Raw genomic sequence first — 18,810 nt, 5'->3', positions numbered from 1 at the left:
TTTTTCTAGAGGATTATTACAAACCAATAATCATCAATATTCATTTATCAAACAACAGAAGGCAATGTATCAATTTACTTGGAAATCTTGCAACTGTACATAATGTTTTAGTAAGAATCAGGTTATATAGTGTTTTGTCTTTTGCATTTAAGGAAAAATAAAAGCCAGTTCAGCTATATGGGATTAAATACTAAGAGATACTAAACCAGCAAATTCCAGTTCTCTCTTGCAGAAACCTTTCAATAATGATAAAGTTTCTGAATTTTACTCTTTGAAAATAGAAAAAGCTTTCTAATTTTGTTGAACAATCAATTACAGATAAGATAGATGAGAAACTTGTCCAGACCATCGCAAAGAACAACCAGTACTTGTCCTCTTTGTCCTGTGAGTACATATTGGTCTTTTCTGGCATAACAGCCCAAATATTGATTGCAAATCAACTTTTAAAAATATCTCAGCAGAAGACTTGTCTTAGTGCCCTCTTGAAGAGGTGGGTTCCACACTAATGAAGTGCTTCAGATTCCAGAGTGAGTTTCTTTTGTGTTTTTTTTTTTTTTTCTTCTGTGAGTAATTGTCATATCAAACCCATACACAGGACTAAAATACAGCTTTGATACAAAAGCAGATCAATGAACCACTACCTCAAAATTCGAACAGCATACCATAAAGACTGTACATCATAAGAATTTTCTAAGATGCTATTTTAGCTGTAAAGAAAAAATCCACACCTGATATTTTCTCCAATTATTTCACATGCTATTACCTATCTCATAAATATGACATATGCTGAGATGCAGTATCCTGTTCAAGAGTAAGATCTTTGGAGACAGTTAATATCTTTTGCTTGACCAGTTGGTACAGGTAGAATATTGAGCAGGGCTGTTGGATACATACTGGCTTATTCAGTTTGATCCAAACCCAAAAACTTCTCCATTTTAAGAGTTCACTGAAATAAAAGAAATTAAGGAAGCTTTTATGTGAACATTAGTAATCAATAAGGAAGTTTCGCAGACATTTGTATAATGAGTTTGAAAGATGATATGGATTTTCTGATGTTTAATCAGGCTTGAGATTATAATGCAGCTTGGGACACTTTAAAATTCTCTTTTTTTTCTTCTATCCCACTACCTATTAATTAAATTTGTGGAAATATATCTGATAATATACAGTTAAAATTGGCCTCATAGGTTACCAAGTTCCTGAGGAGGTGTGAAAGATTAGCAAAAACAGAGAAATAGTGCTGTTCCATGAGACTAATTTCCATACAAAAACAGGATTAAAAAAGTGAGCTCATCTCACACTGACAGGCAAAGTCTGCTGAGAAAGAAGGAATAGGAACATTGAACAGATACACAGTGATGAAAACAGGGTAAGCTCTCACACAGTAGAGCACAGAGTGGCATGTCCCATTGTTAAATCTGCTCCTCTTTGTGCTCTACATATAATTTTCCCTCATGCTCCTGTAAGTCTCTATCCCTTTTTCTGCTGTGTATTCTGAAAGGAAGAGAGATATCTTTTAAAGGCCTTCAATAGGTTTTTGGTAACCTATTTTATGTGATCATTACCCTTCATTATGTTTCCATCATCTGATTTTCACATTACTGAGCTTCATTTTTGGCTCTCTCTGACTGTGAAAAAAGAAATGCACCTATTCCCAGGTTAGCTTTTTTGAATACTAAACCCAAATACTTTCAACAGATTACTCTAAAGGTGTTCTTTTCTTCTTTTTTCCCCATTGAAAGAAAACTTCATATTTTCCAACATTTCAGTATTTAACTGTTTGAAACCTGTCATCATTTTAGTTGTTCTGCTTTGTTCCTTTGTTTCAAGAGCAATTACACCCAGAGGAGCAGGACACAATAGGAGTTACAGAATTTTTGATGCAATGTAAGTGGTGTCTTATGTAACAAGACCATCCCCTCCTAGGCTTTGCTTCACTTTGTTTACCCCAGTAATACAATCCAGGACCTGATTTGCTTTCAGCACTGCAGCTGTGTTTTAGTCCAAAGGCTTTAGGGACTTTTCTATAAACAACTCCCAAATCTCTCTTATATCAAATAATCCCCATTCTGTCTAGGAAGTATTTTTTTTCTGTAACTGCTGATTAACAAGGTAGCTGAGTAGAAGTTGTTTCCTTTCAACCTTCCTACCAATTAATTCATGATAAGACCCCAACACAGTGCTTGCAACACTACTGCTATTTCCAAGAGAGAGAATTTTGATGTCATAAGCAAATGTAAGCTCATGGGCAAAACCTATCAAGAAAAAGCCAGAAGAAAGCTAAATACAGGCTCACTCTCATGCCATTATCAGCTAGTGGTAATGCATGAATCATCTATGTCTATTTAATACTATGAGAGCTCATAACTTAAGTTGACCATCCCCCAGAGATGACAAAACAATAACATTTTAATGGTATTTGCTTTATGGTTTCTCGATTAATGAAGTTTTGAGCTGATTCACTACTACACTCACTGCAGCAGATATTGGCAAGGGCAAACAGATTGACACATCAAACATAACCCATTTACCACACACATAAAATGCATAGTAAATAAATACCTTAGGACAGTGTTACAGAATGATTTCCATATTACGTGCACAACAGAGGGTACAAACATTATGTTGTTTGTAGTTGGCTCAGTGTTCACAGCAGTGTCATGCTCTGGTTAAGAAAGTTCAGAATGGAGAAGAGGAAAGCTACGTTTTGCTTTGTCATGGTTGCTGCCCTCTGGGTCCTGTGCTGCACTCCCAGGGGAGCAGGAATTTATTTACTTGCTCCCCCAGTGCTCATGGATGTGGGGCAAACTCTGGGAGTAGGGAGTAGGACAGGGAGTGAGAGCTGGCAGCTAGGACATGAATATAGGGTGGGAATCTCCCTGGAGGCACTGAGGACGTATATGAAGAAGGGAGCAAATCCACAGCTCACAGATAGCTGATGAGTTCTTAAAGATCTGGAGGGCTCTCTTCAAGGTTGTTGCAGCCCAAAAAGCCACTAACACTAGATGGGCTGGAAAGCGAAATGGAAGTAATGGCACACTTGTAATGACATGCTGAAAGATTTATCTTATCCCAGATATATTTATGTAATGTCTTGACCACTGACTTTTGTATGTTTAAAATTATTGCATCATTCTAGTTCAGTATATGAGACATAAATATACATATATAGTTCTGAGTGTATGTGTGTGTATGCATAAATATAAAAAAGAGTATATGTAGAATTTGTTTTGGTATATTTTAAATAAAATCTCTCCAAAAGTGGAAAATTATTTCTTGATTTTTTTTTTTTTTAAATTAAGTATGCTTTTCTTTTTAAGAAAAAGTTGGCCAGTTTAGCTTTACAGCTTCTGGATAGTTGGAGTTTTTGCTATAATATGCAGTAAGAATTCATTACTGTCCAGTTAGGGTAAATACCTGTAGGGTTCAAAAGATAAGTCAATTAGGAATCTTTCCTGTAATTACTATTTTATAATGATTAATCTTCACTGTGTTTGTCTTTCAGTCTCTTTATGTGAATCATCTTTAAGTAAATAAATAAATTATATTGAAACGAAGTCTAATCATGGGGGAGAGGTTTTCAGATCATCTGAACAACATGAAACCATTTATTAAACTGACTTAATAAATGACTGACTTAAACTCCTCCAGGATTATGCAATCCATTTTGATTTGTATTTGGAGAGGGATTTGTGAAGATAACCCTGTGGCTTAAAGTACAGCAGACACAGATGAGATCCACCTGCAAAAAACAGAGTGAGATGCCCTGCAGCAGGTCTTATCCAGGGTCCAAAGCATGTCTAGTTCTGTCTCCCACATAAGCTTCCCCATTTCAGTGATACATGTCTTCAGAGATCCAAGACTTACTGATGAGAAAGAAGTATGAGAGGAAGTGAGCAAAAGAAAGGCTTCAGCCTCCTGACTGTGCAGACATCCTCAGCCCAACATTTCTCAGACTTTCAGAAGTGTAGCTGGGTTCCCAGTAAAGGACTGTAAAAAGGTAGTACCTTCAAATGCTTTTCTAGTCTGCCTTTTCTGTACAAAGGAACAGTGTTGGTGTGTACTTAAGGCTACTTCAGATAGTGTCTACTTCAGATCCAATAAAGGATGTGGGTGCACAGAAGTTAAATACTGCAGTATTAAATGCCCTAGAATGAAATACAGACCCTTGTACAGCACAGGTACAGCAATATGATATAGGTGTTTAAGAGCAGCACAGAGGCCTACACAGAAACAAATAGATATTATTTTGCAGGCAGACAGAACACAGAGAAAAAAATCCCAACAGACAGCCAGTTTTTGCAGTACAAGTGTGGTGTGAGTGGAGCTCCCTGGCGATGCTTGCCAGGAGCTGCTGTTTGTCACACCCTGCCAGGAGTCTGCAGCAAGATGGAAGAGTTTGCAAATGACAGCGCATTGTTTAGAGGCAGGGATGAAAGCTGATTGTAAAGACCCGCAGGAGAGCCTTGGAAGATTGGATGATAAAGTGGTGAGTTAAATTCATCGTATGTTTTTATGGCTATGTACTCTGATTCAGTACCAGATTTAGGAGGTATCAAACAAAAATAGTAGGAGTGAAATTCAAAGCAGCTGCCTCTAAGGAACCGGTTCCTCACACCATGCACAGTACGTTCGTGGACCTTCATGCCAAAGGATGCTACACAAGCTGAAAATCTCCATCTAGCCAAGAGAACCTGGTCAAATGCACAGCAGACAAATCCAAAGGAAATAGTTACAGACACATTTGTCTCAGGAAGTAACCTTAGCTAACTGGAGTCTGACAAATGTGAAAGTATCATACTTGCTTCTTCTTATCCTACTCTGTCCTAGGGACCTGCCTACAGCCTCTTCTGGTGACACCACAGCTGGCACAGTGTGGCCATTGTGCCTCTGCCCAGGTGCAGAGTCCAGGTGTGTGCCAGTGCTTGGCCTGGGACAGGGGTGCTGCAGGGCCAGCAGGTGGGACTCAGTGAGGATGAACTGTCCAGGGTGGCACAGGCAGGAGCACAGGAACACTGGCTGCCAGTCACTGTCACACAGATTTAGAATTGGGAATTATTGTGGTACTGGTACCAGGGCAGTGGTGCTGGCATTGGTACCACCCACAGCTGCTGCCAACAAGCTCTGGCAATAGGAACTTGTTGGGCAGTAGAGGCAAAAAGGAGATCCTATGACAGCTACACCAGGTGACTGCAAGGGCTACAGTGAGCTGATCCAGCCTTAATGGGTTGAGGATTGTGTCAATGGCAGAAGTAACTCAAAATGAGAAAGCATGTCTCACTCCTTTACAGCTTCATTTGTACTAAACTGCATTTTCTGTGATGTCCCTGCTGGAGGAGGAGTCAGAAACTCATTTCTCATATATGAGATGCTGACTACATAAAAATAGATCTGGCACTACATTAAGCAATTAAAAACTATATAAGGAATGAGAATTTAAAATAAAATTTAAAATGCAGGGCTTCAAAACCAATTCTTCTACCCAGTCGGTTATAAATTATACAGCCTTCAGTATAAACTTAAAGAAACAGCCATTCTGACAGCAGGTAACCTCTTTTTTCATTACTGGGGCTCTTCCAGTTCCTTCAGATCAATAACATTCCTATGTATCTTTTTAATTTTGAGTACCAGAAGTTGAGCCCATATTGCTTTTCTGCTGAAAACTAGAAGCAAAAAATATTTTAATGGATGTTTGAAACTGGGAGATTAAATTCTCTCTTAGTTATACCATGAACATAAGGCAAAAGAGAATCCTACATAACTTGGGATATTTTTTACCCTTGAACTTCTTCAGATCACAGTTATTTTTGTAATTTCTTTTTACATTGCTTTTTACAATCCTGAGAGTTTTTTTAATGTGAACTGACTAGGTTAAAAGGTGCCTATATTTCATGACCTATTAAAAAAACCCACCCCTCTTTACTTTATAAAACTGACATTGCTTTTACATTTTGCAATTTTCTTTTAGACAGCTGGGGTAATTAGATGAGGCAATCCACATCTATTCTCCTATCCAGTAAGTTTCAAACCAAAATTTAATTCAAGATCTTTTATACCAACATTGAACTTTTCCTTCAGTGTTGTAAGTACTAATGTGGAAGTTAAAGCAAACAGATTGTTCACTGATCAATGGGTATTTTAAAAGAACAAAACCACAAGGGAAAATTGTATATTGATTTTAAGATACTTCAGAGATTGATTTTACATTTATGATCTGATAATTTTCTTTTAAAATTAAGTTATACTTTATATTAGTATTTTCTATCTAGATACTTCTCAAGTGGAGGAAACCTGGCTAGTTATGTATGTATGCCCTCATCTTTTTAACAGTTTTGTAGAAGCTTGGTCATAGTGGATAGAATTATAAAAAGGCTATTTCCCAAGCTAGCTAACACTTGTATACATTATTAACTATAAATATAGGTAAATATACACCAGCTGAATTTTTTGACTATTCAGATAGCCAAGTAAAAATGCAAGTTGCTATTGAATAATTTACAACTTGATTACTTTTTAGATGATGACAAGAAAACAAATGCAATGCTTTGGTCTCCTTTTACTAAGAACAACAGAAAAACCCAGCATATCTTTCCAAAGACAACAGAGGAGTTTTTGACAAGATTCTGCAACAATCAGCATACACATATTAAATTTGGTTTACTAGCAGGGATTCTTTTATGTGTGGCAGCCATTTTGACTTCTACATCTACTTTTGGAGCTCAATGTTTCATTCTGCAAGTAACATATCCATGGAATTATTGTTGTTATGGCTTATTATTACTATTATTAATTCAGTTGAAATTACAGTGCTCTAACATCAGTTGTTGAACTAGTACTTCCATCATAATCTCCAGGGTAGCTAAGAGCAGCCTGAAACACTCATATGATTGCTATCTGAGAAGTGGAAACTGAAGGAACATTGACTTCTGGTTCTGCTTTTAGCTGCTATCTCTGGCAAGTCACAACTCCCAGATCTTATCCTTTGCACTTTTGAATGACTCTGGGAAGTACTTCAGAAACTTCTGAAATGTGCAAACTTAAATCCCTCATGTGGTCTGCCAGAGGATAGATCCCTTTAACTTCTACCCATGGCACTGGCTTTCAGTCTCCCTTTTCCAGAATTCCTAGCACTCTGCCTATAAGAATTTGGAAATTCAGATGAAGGACCCATGAATTGAAGCATTTCCTAATGCTTGAGAAATGGAGTTGAGCCCTGCAGATTTTGGGAAGCCCCTGTGAGCATCTGCACTCTGCTGAGAGCAGAGAGAGCAGAACCTCCCTCTGCTTGGCACAGCTGGGTCACACTGGGGCTGCCTGGGACACCTCCTGCTTGAGGTGACACGGAGGGGACGATCACTTAGCAGCTTTTATAAGGAACGTGGCACTAGCAACAAAATGGAGCCAACTGGAAACTGCTGTGAAATTAGCACAGAGCAACTGAACACAACTCCTGCACATCAGCACAGACATCAGCATCTAGAAATTACCCTTTAAGCTACCAAAAAACCCCAGGGTTTCTCATTAATGAGCTTTAAAAGGAGCTGTCCAAGAGCTAGGAGCTTGGCCTTTGGCTGCTCAGCAAGAGCAGGAGCTCTGGTAGCAGAAATCAGCGGCTTTGCTGTCTTCCAAAAGTGGGGGTCCAGTGCAAATGTGACAGCAGCAGTTCTAATTCAGGGCCTTGGACATATTTTCATCTTACCTGTGAGGTTTACAAGCAGTTTTTTAAAATTTCTATTACAAGGTATATATTCCATAAAACCGTAGAAAAAGCCCTTGACCCAGAAAGAACATGTTAAACAAAAGAGCTGCAAGAGGAAGAATGGGATATGCAGGCTGCATGGAAAGGAAACATCTGTAATACAGTTTGTATACCTTTAAGCAAATTTCCTGCCATTGTTTTGTTTGTTTGGGTTTTTCTTTTTTTTTTTTTTGGTTTTGGTTGGTTGTTCTGTTTTGTTTCCCCTAATGCGATTAGTTTTGAATTTCAAAGCTCTAGGATGTATCCTAGGAGCACACCATCCACGCCCCCCAGTTCCAGACTCCCCTACCTGCTACTCATCTCAACAGTCCTGTTAAACTTAACAGAATCTTAAAAAAATTCAGAAGTGCTTCCCAGCACTAAGAAGGACTCAGTCCCTTTTGGATAGAAATATCCCAATGCCCAATATCACCTGTAAATTCTTCAATGTCACCAAGAAATTCTGACCTTATATACCTTTGCCACATGCAATCTCTATTCCACAATTAATTTTACTTCTTTATTTCCTAACCAACAAAAGCCTTTTGTAAGCATTCAAGGTTCTGGCAACTTATCAGTGTGATTATTTCTTCTATTCAATCATCAGGAGCATATTCTGATTGTGTGATTGCCTATCACACAATGGTAGAGTAGAAAACCAGAATCTTTATTTTCATTTGAAAGGCCACTCGTTTTACATTTTCTTAGTCTCATTCCCTTTCTTCCCAAAGTGCAAAATACCAGTGTCCTGTTTACATATTTATTTGAAATTTATAAAACACAGAAATTCTGAGTTACAATGATTGCAACCAGAAAATCAGACTTTGAAGATTTCTTACAACCCAGTGAAGCACAGGCTTTTATAAAACTCTCAGCAAAAACAAGAGAAATTGAGCAAAGTTTTGATCTGGTTTTAACTTCTGCCTGCTGATTTTAATACTCAGTAATACTATAAACAGTAGAATTTCACTTCAAAGACCCATTTTTATGCTGAATATGTTAGAAACACAAAGTACAAAGTATATGAAGATGGCACATTAACATTATCAGGAATACAAGGCTTTGGCACACATAGTGCATTATTTACTGCACTTGCTGAACTTTTTGAACTGTGGTAGGAAAACAGATCAAACAACAGGCAAAAGGTGTTGGATTTTTAAGATTATTTTTTAAACTACTTTTATACTGTAATACACAAGAACAGGGAATTGTTTGAATACGGATTTTATTTATATATATAGCATACTTTTTTTTTCAGATGAAGCTCAGGGCTAGTTATGTATGAAAGGCAAATTATTCTCTCAATCAACAGAGGATAGTTTCTGTAGATCAGAATATCAACAGAGACCTGTAGTAAAATTCTTCAGTTGTCAAAGGCTACATTATACATGGGCTGTAGATGAATGGATTTCAGTTCTAAATTCAGACACTCTTTCCATTCACAGAAAATTAAACTTATTCTAAAAAGAAGGAATATTGACCATTCACTCTCTTTCTAAAATTATCTGACAGCTTCACTGGTTAATGACATACAGCCTGTCATTCCTCCAAAAACCTGTGAAAACCACAGCTGCTGTGTCACTAATGCACTGTTCTCATAATTAATAAAACCATAGGGATGGACCAGGCCTTATCAGAAACAATATCAGCATACTGAAGGCCTTGTATCCTACTCACTTATGATACACTGACAGTGCCCATGACTAAGAAGATAAGTGCACATAATAATGATGCCTGTGCAGCTGAGTTTAGGCTGTATATGCTAATACGACATTTTCTTAACTTTTGACTTCCAAGCTCTTCATCCATAATATTTTTGTAACAGATTTTGAAATGGAATTTATTTATCTTTGAAAAGCTAATGTCCTTTCCAGGTCTTGGTTATGATTACTCACTCTCCCGAGGCTACACAGTGTCAAGAGAGCTTAGCTGTAAGTGTTGATCATCACAGATAAAATAATATGTAGAAATAATCTCTAAAATGAATTTTCTTCTGTGTACAAAGAAAATGCTTGTCTTGCTTAGTTTATCAAGCTGTATTTGTGACTAAAGTACCTCATTGATTCAAAACTCTATTGCCTCTATTCAGTGCCATGTACCAGCTACATTTGTCATGAGTGTTTTTCAACTATAGATTGATCAAAGGCTTTTAAGACATTCAGTACAAATGTGGTTCCTCCCCAAATGCCCACGTCTTTTCACTGTTGTAGCCAGATACAAAACAAATGCTTCCCAGTGGTTCAAATGAAGCAAAGAAGAATGCATGTAGGAACTTCCTGCTTTGCTTTGTGAAATTTGTACATCTTTTACAATGGATACATCAGACTGCTCACAATTTAGATGCCAGCCACAAGCCATGCAGGGATCATCCTCAGCTTCCAATGCTCTAAATGTGGGTCAGATTTATAGGAAAATTCTATTCTATTGAATGTCAAATTATGTGAAATGCAGATTGAAGAATAAATAATCACAGTTTATCTGAATGAGAAGGATATTCTTTTTCATGACACTCATTTCTATATTTCTCCTTATCAGTTTATGTCTCTGTTCTGAGCAATACATTTGTCCACTTGCTGGACTGATTTTGAAGCATTCCTAAGCCTGGCAGGGACATATCAAGGTGACCCTGTCTAGACAGGGCTGTTGGGCAGCAAGGAGCTGCTGTCTTCCCACAAGATTTGGTCAAACTGCCTTACAAGACATCTAATAGGGGTGAAAGCAGATGACAAGAGCTTTTCCTTTAGCCTCTGGCTTTTCTTGGCCTAGGGCAGCCCTTGAATTTACAAGGGCACCAGCTGCTAGAAAGGCTTAAAGAGAGGCAGAGCTGAATAAAGAATATCCCCAGAAGGTGAATGCAGCCGTGGGGACACTGGGGAATAGACATGTTACTGAGCATATGTCTAGGTCACAAATTTGAAATAAAAGGATTTCAGTTTCCCTTGGGGAAACTCTAGTCCCAGAGGGAAAAATCTCCAAATGAACTACCAGGCCCTTCTCTCTCCCTTCCACCCCAAAAAATAAACAAAATAATGGTTCCCCTGCCAAGTGCAAGAGGGAAAAAAAAAAAAAAAAAAAAAAGGAGATGACATTTGTCCCTAGCCACTTAACAGCAGTATAGTCCTGCCCCCACACTCAAATAAAGGCAAAGTCCAGGTATGTTTGAATGGCAAAACTTACTTTAAGAATGGCCTAATTCAACGTCCTTCAGTTTTGTGGCACAGGAAAACCCAACTCCAAGTATGACTAAAATAAAGAATTTAGTTCTGAAAAGGTTGTATTGGCTCACAGGATGTCTGCCGAGGGAGTGTGCAATCTGTGTGTCTCTTTTTATACTCTTGACACCAGAGGAGAATGGAATGAGGGAAATTACATCTGAAATAGCAAATGTAGGGGTTTTGAGTCACTACCCAGAAGCATCTTTTTGTAGACGAAAACTGCAATTGTTTTGACAAGCAAAGTGTAGTTGGGTGTTCTTTGTATAATTTGACTTATCTGGGTTTTCTTTTTAAAGATCCCTTTCCTGCCCACAATGGCAATTTCCTGTTTACTGCCTTTTCCAAGTACCACATTTATTTGTTTTCATTTGTATTTAAGACATTAAAAATTACAGCAGTATTCAGTCATAAAAGCTGAATACTGTTACATGTTTTACCAGTAGAATTGTTTTGTTCTTAGAGACAATGGAGGAGAAGAGAGAGAGAAGGTAAAAATATGTATTTGTTGTATCACAGCAAGTATGTTCTCCAGAATGAAAATAACCATGAATTTCTCAATTCTTACTTTTCTATTAGAGGTCAATTCTATTTACAAGGGAATAGGAATTGTTATTTGTGACTCTTTATTGCTAACAAGTTTAATGTGTTCTATCTACAAATATTTCTGTGGAGTATGACATGCAATTTATTTCTGTGAACATTAGCACAAAAAAAACTTGATGGAATGATATGTTTGCAATGGGAAGTGAGCAAGCCCAACCATATTTAAGATTAAACCACATTTATTTTTAAAATGAGTTACTATTCTAGAGAAAAAGCATTGTATAACATTACAGCTCCAAAAAGAAACATCACCACTACAAAAAAAACCAAAAAACCCCAAAACAACAACACCCCCCAAAAAAACCCTAATCAACCAAACAAAAACCTGTATTGTAAATTCAGCAATAATTAACTAACTCAAATGTGGAATATTTTCAATATTTTAATGCTCTTATATATCTCAGCATTCATTCAGAGAAAATAAGATAGAAGAGAGAGACTGTACCTGCACTGCTTTGCTAAGCTCAGTATATTGAATCTAATACTACTAGTTATGTAAATCCAATATTTGTATCATAATTTGTGAAAACCAACTAATTTCACTAATTGCATAAATTTAATAACTGGGTTTTTGAAAAGCTATATTGAGCACAATGTCTTCCAGTCTTAGTACCATTCAGTTTTGTTTGGCTTCAGTTTTCATACACTGGTTCTTGTTAAACTCTTACATTATTAGTTTTAAAATCCTCTGATGGATTAGAAAATCCATTAGTACAGTCCCCAGGAAGAGGATCAGTCATCCCTCGGTATCTTCGGCTTACTTAAATGAATCAAGCAGCCTCAATTTTAAGGCATTTTTTCCAGTTCTAAAATAAATTCTATCTATCAGATCCTCCTCAAATTTTCAGCTGTTTCCAGTCAACTGTTCTCTTAGGTATTCTCACATCCAAGATTCAGCTGTTTCTGTTGCATCATTCTGGGAGTGCATGGATGGTTGAATGTCCCTTACAACACAGAGACCCATGTCAAGGTCACCTCTTTCTTAAATGTAATATATTTGGGAGGTAATTGTACAGCTGTGCAGGTATATTTTAAAGTACATTTGGTTTGTGATCTCAGTGGCTGAGAATGAGTGCATCTGTGTCTACAGTTCCTATCAGTCTTTGTGCCATCCACCAGTTCCCTGATGAGTCGTTTCCATTTATCTCCAGATCGCTGATTAAAATGTGGCTTTGTACCAATGTCTATGAAAGCCCAATGAAATCACTGCCATCCAGGATAATTTCTCATTGGCAACAGGTTTTTGACATCTGTTCAGTACATTAGAATGTCATAAGTCACAAAGTCAGATCCCTTGCAATAAATCATAATGTAGCATTTCTATCCAATTACATTCATCAACCAAATCTGCCATGACGTCTGTGATTTAAATCAAGTTTGTTGACAAGAGTTTCTCTTTAGAAAGTCATGCTGTCTGAAATGGATTACTTCCTTGTCCTTTGAGTCTTTATTAATTTAATTTCATTGGCATTTTCTTGTTTTTGTCAGGAATAGGTGTCAGCCTAACCAGCACTTGGGACATCCTTCTTGACATTTTTGATAGGGAAAAGACAGTATATACTGCAAGAACAGCTGCCACTTCATCACTGCTATTATTTCATTTTACCAGTCCAAGATTAACTAGAAAGAGCACCAACAGACTTTAGATCTCCTTATCTAGGACTTCTGAACATGTATTATAGAAACTAACTGTTTAGAAATATTAATGCCAAGCACAAATTTATGCAGTCCTTCCAAATTAGTGAAAGACTGGAAAGTCTGTGTGTGAAATAAAATGCCTTATACTTTTGTCCAAATACAGAGCTAAAATATTTATGGTGCACTACTGATAATTTTGCTGACTAAATCTAAAGGTGAGAATACCAAAATGAGGTTTCTCTAACATTGGTTGTACTTATCTTGGTTATTCTTATATTTTAATTTTTTTATATATTTAGAAACCATGGATATTTGTTTAGCTCAATCTCTAATTTCTTTTGTTGATTTTCTATTCTTGATAAATTCTAATTGATATTAACAATTACCTATTTTTTCTTCATCCTATTTGTCACATACTGCTCTCTAGCTCTGTTTAATGTCTGCTTTAGATAAACTGTAAGCCAAAACTGCCTTTACGCTACTATGGTCAGTAAAGAATTATGTTTCTTGAATGGTCATTACTATCCATTAATCCATTTTTAAGAATTTATTCTACATTTCAAAAACAGTTTATGTAATGCTTATATTTATATTTAAAAACATGTAACACCTGTACTCCAAATTTAGCAATCATATTTTGTGAAAATATTCCTTCTTCATTGTGCACTAGTGAACACATGATATATATTCTGTACCATTTAATATTTATGTAAGCAGTCATGCTTGCAAAACCTATAGAATAAAGTGCTTTAGAAGGCAGGAACAAGCCTGATGGGTTTGGCTTGTGCATTTCAATAGTATGATTACTTTATGACTGCCTGCTTAAATTTTGAAAATATTAATAAACTGGTTTCCTTACTAAAATTTCTAACAATTCAATAAAATGGTTTTCTTCTGTAACTTTATAATTCAGACTTTTTGCAACTTCCATGATGAATTTAAGCTCTATACCAGTTATTGTCAGGACAACAGGCTGAAAAATTTAGTTAATACCTTCTTCCCAGTTAAGGAAAATATGTGGAATTTATTAAGGAAGCTGAGAAGTTAAAGTTGCTTATTATAGCTGCTGAGATACAGCTTATATCTCTATGCATAAAACAATTTATAAAGAAATTTATCTGTATCTTCACTGGAGATTGTCAGGGTTTGAGATAGACCAAGATCTGGATTGTGAACTGAGAGTACTGTAACACTGAGTTTCGGCTTCCTGAGATTAGACAGAGCACACACATAAATTGGTATCTCTAGAACTGAGTTTAAAGCTAATGCTTAGCATAGGGAAATGTGGCTGCCATTGCTGCTCTGTGCTAAACCCTATCCTCTGCTGAAGAGAAAAAGTGCAGCTGCATATTTCCTTCTGGATACAGTATTTCTCACATGGCTAGCAAATATGGATTCTGGTAAAAGCCTTCTATAAATTCTATGGATGGCAATAGGGCTGGATATTGAAGCATTTCCCTATTTCTGCAGAAACCTGATGGTCTTCAGTAGAATTTTTTTCCTCATTGATCTTCTTTCTGGCTGCCTGTGACCACAGAGAAATCAATGAGACAGGATTGAAACTGTTCACCAAATCCTTGCAGGTCCTTGGTGACTAAGTGCCATTTTTCAAAACTCTCCTTGAACAGACTACAAAGAACTACACAATAATGTAACTGTAGCTTCTGAAACTTTTTGAACTCAGTCTGGATGAAGCACAGGGATCAGTAAGAAGCAGTCTGCACTGGCAGAAGGGTGAACTGGATGGCATTTCCCAGCTCTGTCATTTCAGAGCCTCAGAAACTTATAAAAACAATCAGTGCTTAAAAAAATCAGTCGCTGAGAACTAGATCTCACGAGTGCTTATGCATACCTAACAGGACTCATCTACCAAGAAATGAAAAACTTTTTCTTGATTTTATAGGGCATTTTGATGTGCAGGGTTTATAGTCATGCTCATCCATGACCAAAAACCATCTATCTCAGAATCAATGCAGCTTCAGAACAATTTTGCTTACATTTTGCTGCTCGAGGTATCGTGTATAGTGGGAGATACTTAATGACAGCATATTTCAATAAATGTCAAAACTGTTGGTCTGCGATGGGACAGCACACTATGGAATTAACTGTTAATTATTAAAAGAAGAAGTGCTTGCCATGGTTCTACCACAGTCCCGTGCATGAGGGAAGGTACTGAGCATGGCACTGCATTGCTGAACTTCATTCAACTATCCCATTTCTTAATCCAGACTGAAGCAAGCAAGTGGCTATTGCTTTCTACAATCTAGGCTAATTTGTACAGCCAGCAGTTTGTGCAGCTCTCTAGCACAGCTGTTTAGAGATGGAATAAGATCCAGCAACTCAGATTTCCTATTCCCATTGTTAAGCAAGGCCCACACAGCAAGCAGAGAGAATCAAGCAGGGCAGGTTATTTCTCTTTTAATAAATTAGAATGGCACATAGGATAGACAATAATCTTCCTGCACACTGTGTTTAAAGGAAATGAAAGCTTTCTGAAGGATGAAAAACATATACACTGAATTTCAAGGATTATAATTATGCACAGTTATATGCAAGTGAGATTAAAAAAAAATCTTACTTTAGTTTTAACAAGATTTAAAGGTGAAAACAAACTGATCTCCTTGGAACTGTAAAATACAACTGAAATCAATGACAATTTGACTGGTAGCAAACAGGTGAAAACAAAAGAAGGAGAATCAAAAGAATAGGATTTTGCTTGTTGTTTCAGTTTTGAACCAATTTAAACTACATGGAAGATCCCCAAAATAAGTTTCACAAGCCAACTACTTTCACATGTGGAATCTGAGTTTAAAAATTCTCAATTTTGAGGTCTGTTTGGGTGAGATCCTATCTCAAATTCAGCTAAAACCACACACTTCTGTTGCTTTTTGAGAGAAAATAATAAAAGCCCTTAAAGGTCCTGACTTATGCACCTTGGGAAAAAACAATATTACACAGTCACTGTCCCCACACAAATGTAACTAGGCTTTCACAAACTATCCATTTGTTCGCTAGGAAGAAAACAAAATTTTAAAAGCATAGAACAGATTAAGGCTTGAACTTGCAGGTACTTGAACTATTGGATTTTTCCTATGAAGCTATTTAAATTTAGCATCTTATCAATTCTCTGAGAGATGACGTGACAGCTAGAAAGTCTGTGATGCATCAGAAGCAGTGGCACAGCATGGAAAGAGTTGAGAGCACTGATGTCCTTGGCAGCAGGAGAATCCTTAATCTACACACACCTTTCAAAGTTTGGTTCAGTTTGATGTCCTCAACCAAGAAAAGATGTCCCCAAAATTGCAATCTCATTTTATTAAATTCACAGTTTTCAAAGTTCACTGCCATGCTAGAATTTTCTTAAGACATTTGAAGACTTGTCAGATCTTCAAATGATCAACAGATCAACAGCCTTGTTGCACTGTCCTATATATAAGATGACCATTGTAAAGATGATACTATAAGAAAGCTTCTGCTTACATTTGTAATCACAAAGAATGTGAAAATTTTTACTTACAGATGTCCCTTAAAGGTAATCATTATTGCTTCAGAGATGTAAGGTGTTGGAAATAACTTTGGGAGGAGATACTACACTACACCACAAAAATTGGCATAGATTTTTTAGGTGTCAATAAAGTAATTAAAATGTCCTAAACATGAATTGAAGCCAAAGATGTGTTCCAGTTATTCTCAAAACTGTTTTTCCCACAGTTTTCTCTTCAGTCTTATTTTTTTTTCTTTCTTAATCAAAGGTACAGATAATGGTTTTGCATTTTTCTCAGTTTCCAAAGCCACTTAAGAATATTTTTTTGCAAAATAACAGAGCACCAGTTTCATGTCCCTCCCTCCATTTTGGCCTTCATTAGTTGTAAAGTAAAGTTATCCTTTTCCTCTTAGCCTAGTCCGAATTGTGTGTGGGTAGGTAAGAATGAATTAAACATTGGTTTAATATTGTTTGTCTTAGCTGTAACAGGGTTTAATATAGACCTCTTTGTGGTTTAAAGTGATTTATTTGTATGCCTTACAGAAAGGACCTTTCTTTGAGAGTTGCTCCTAATGAGAGCAAAGAGAAGGAGAAAAAGTTGAAATGGGCTCAGTGAAGCTGCTTAACACACTAGGAATTAGAATTCATCCAACATTTATAAGACTAATCTTATCCATTCAAATGTTTTCTTATGTTTGTGCTCTATTATGTACATGCTCCTACATGGTCAAGCTATTGGATCATTGTTTCTTAATTGTAGTAAAAATGGGATGAGCACTAAAGAATTCTAGCATAAACACTAACCTGAGCTATTTATTTACTTTTTCTAGCAAAATGAATCTACATCTGCAAGCTGTTTGTTTATTTTTTTCTAGCAAAATGGATCCACATCTGCCATTTCTTCCACAGGAATGTCAATTTGCAGGCTGACAGATTTGCTGATGACACCATTCTTCTATACAGGAAAAGATAACAAAAGATGTCCTGCCCAAACATGTAAAAGTTTATCACCACTATATGTCATTTTGCAAGTTTGTATACATTGGACTTCAGTGATTTTCATTTGAAATTTTATAAGGCTCTTTGAATTTTATAAGGCTACAAAAATAGCTGCAATATTTATATAAAATGTACCTACCCAAACTATTGAGTAACTGAAGTCTCAAAAGTTCTTGAAGAATTTTTGAGATATTTTCTCTGTACAGCACTTCTAAGTGAAGGTGACAAACAAATTAACTCTCAATTGAGTCTGGGATTTTTGATAGTAGATTTCCAGTTTCATAGAGGCTTTACAGGTCCCAACAAGTAGCAAAACTCATCCATCATTCTAAAGGGTTACTGCTGGAAGCTCCCAATTCCTCTCTTTCAAATTCAATGTCTTGACGTGGGCTAAAACAATGAGTAATGCCTTGCAATCATTGCAGTCTTGCATGGTTGAATCAGGCAGCAATTCCTAAGTGTCCTGAACTTTGGTCCCAGAATGACAGAGAATGGACTTCTCATTCTGTCTCCTTTTAAATCAAATATATTATAAGCAACTAAGACTTTCTCAAAGCAATCTCTTGTTTTCTTCCCAAATAGTGCATTAAGTTCTTAGCATCTGACAAGTCAAGAATGCCAAAAACATAAAAGCCTGACACTTCCCCAGCATATCTAAGAAAAGCAGACAGAAAATATAGCTGGAGGGTATGAGTGGAGTAGACATACCCTGTGTGACTCTGTCTGACTTTAATATTGAGTAGATGGAGCTCTATATCACTATCTGTTTCTATTGTTCAGCATTGATTCTAAATCTGTATGCTTCTTACTGTAGGCTTGAAGGTTAAATTTGCTGTAGTTTTTTAAGTGTGTTGAACTCCATTAGAGTGTTTACAGATATTTTTCTATAGGTCTGTCTTTAAATTTCCAACAGCTATTTTTCTAGCCACAACTTCAGCATGCAACATAATAATTAGTATTATTAGTAACAACAACAACAACAACAACAACAATAAAATCTCTTAAAATGCACTGAAACACCTCTGTTTCTATGATGAAAAAACACCTGATTTTACTGATCATGCTATATTCAGTCATCAAAGCTTCCTACCACAAATAGAGTCCTTAAAAGGTGACAAACAGAAAAGGAGCCA

General features: G+C 36.6%; 1 protein-coding gene across 7 annotated transcripts in view; it reads right to left on the bottom strand.

Moving 5' to 3' along the window:
• PRKN (parkin RBR E3 ubiquitin protein ligase) overlaps window positions 1–18,810 on the bottom strand; it is a 709,059-nt gene that overhangs the window by 38,585 nt on the left and 651,664 nt on the right. The window contains exon 11 of one of the 7 annotated variants that reach the window (XM_030269585.4): window positions 1,101–18,810. This exon is cut by the window's right edge and continues 16,666 nt beyond it. The exons of the other annotated variants lie outside the window; for them this stretch is intronic. The gene's annotated coding sequence lies outside the window, so the exon portion shown is untranslated. Of the gene's footprint in view, window positions 1–1,100 lie in introns of those variants that run through there. 7 annotated transcript variants of the gene reach the window in all.

The sequence above is a fragment of the Taeniopygia guttata genome, chromosome 3 (assembly GCF_048771995.1).
Source record: "Taeniopygia guttata chromosome 3, bTaeGut7.mat, whole genome shotgun sequence".
NCBI lineage: Eukaryota > Metazoa > Chordata > Aves > Passeriformes > Estrildidae > Taeniopygia > Taeniopygia guttata.
Note: the sequence above shows the minus strand (reverse complement) of the source record. Positions and strands in the feature narration are given on the sequence as shown.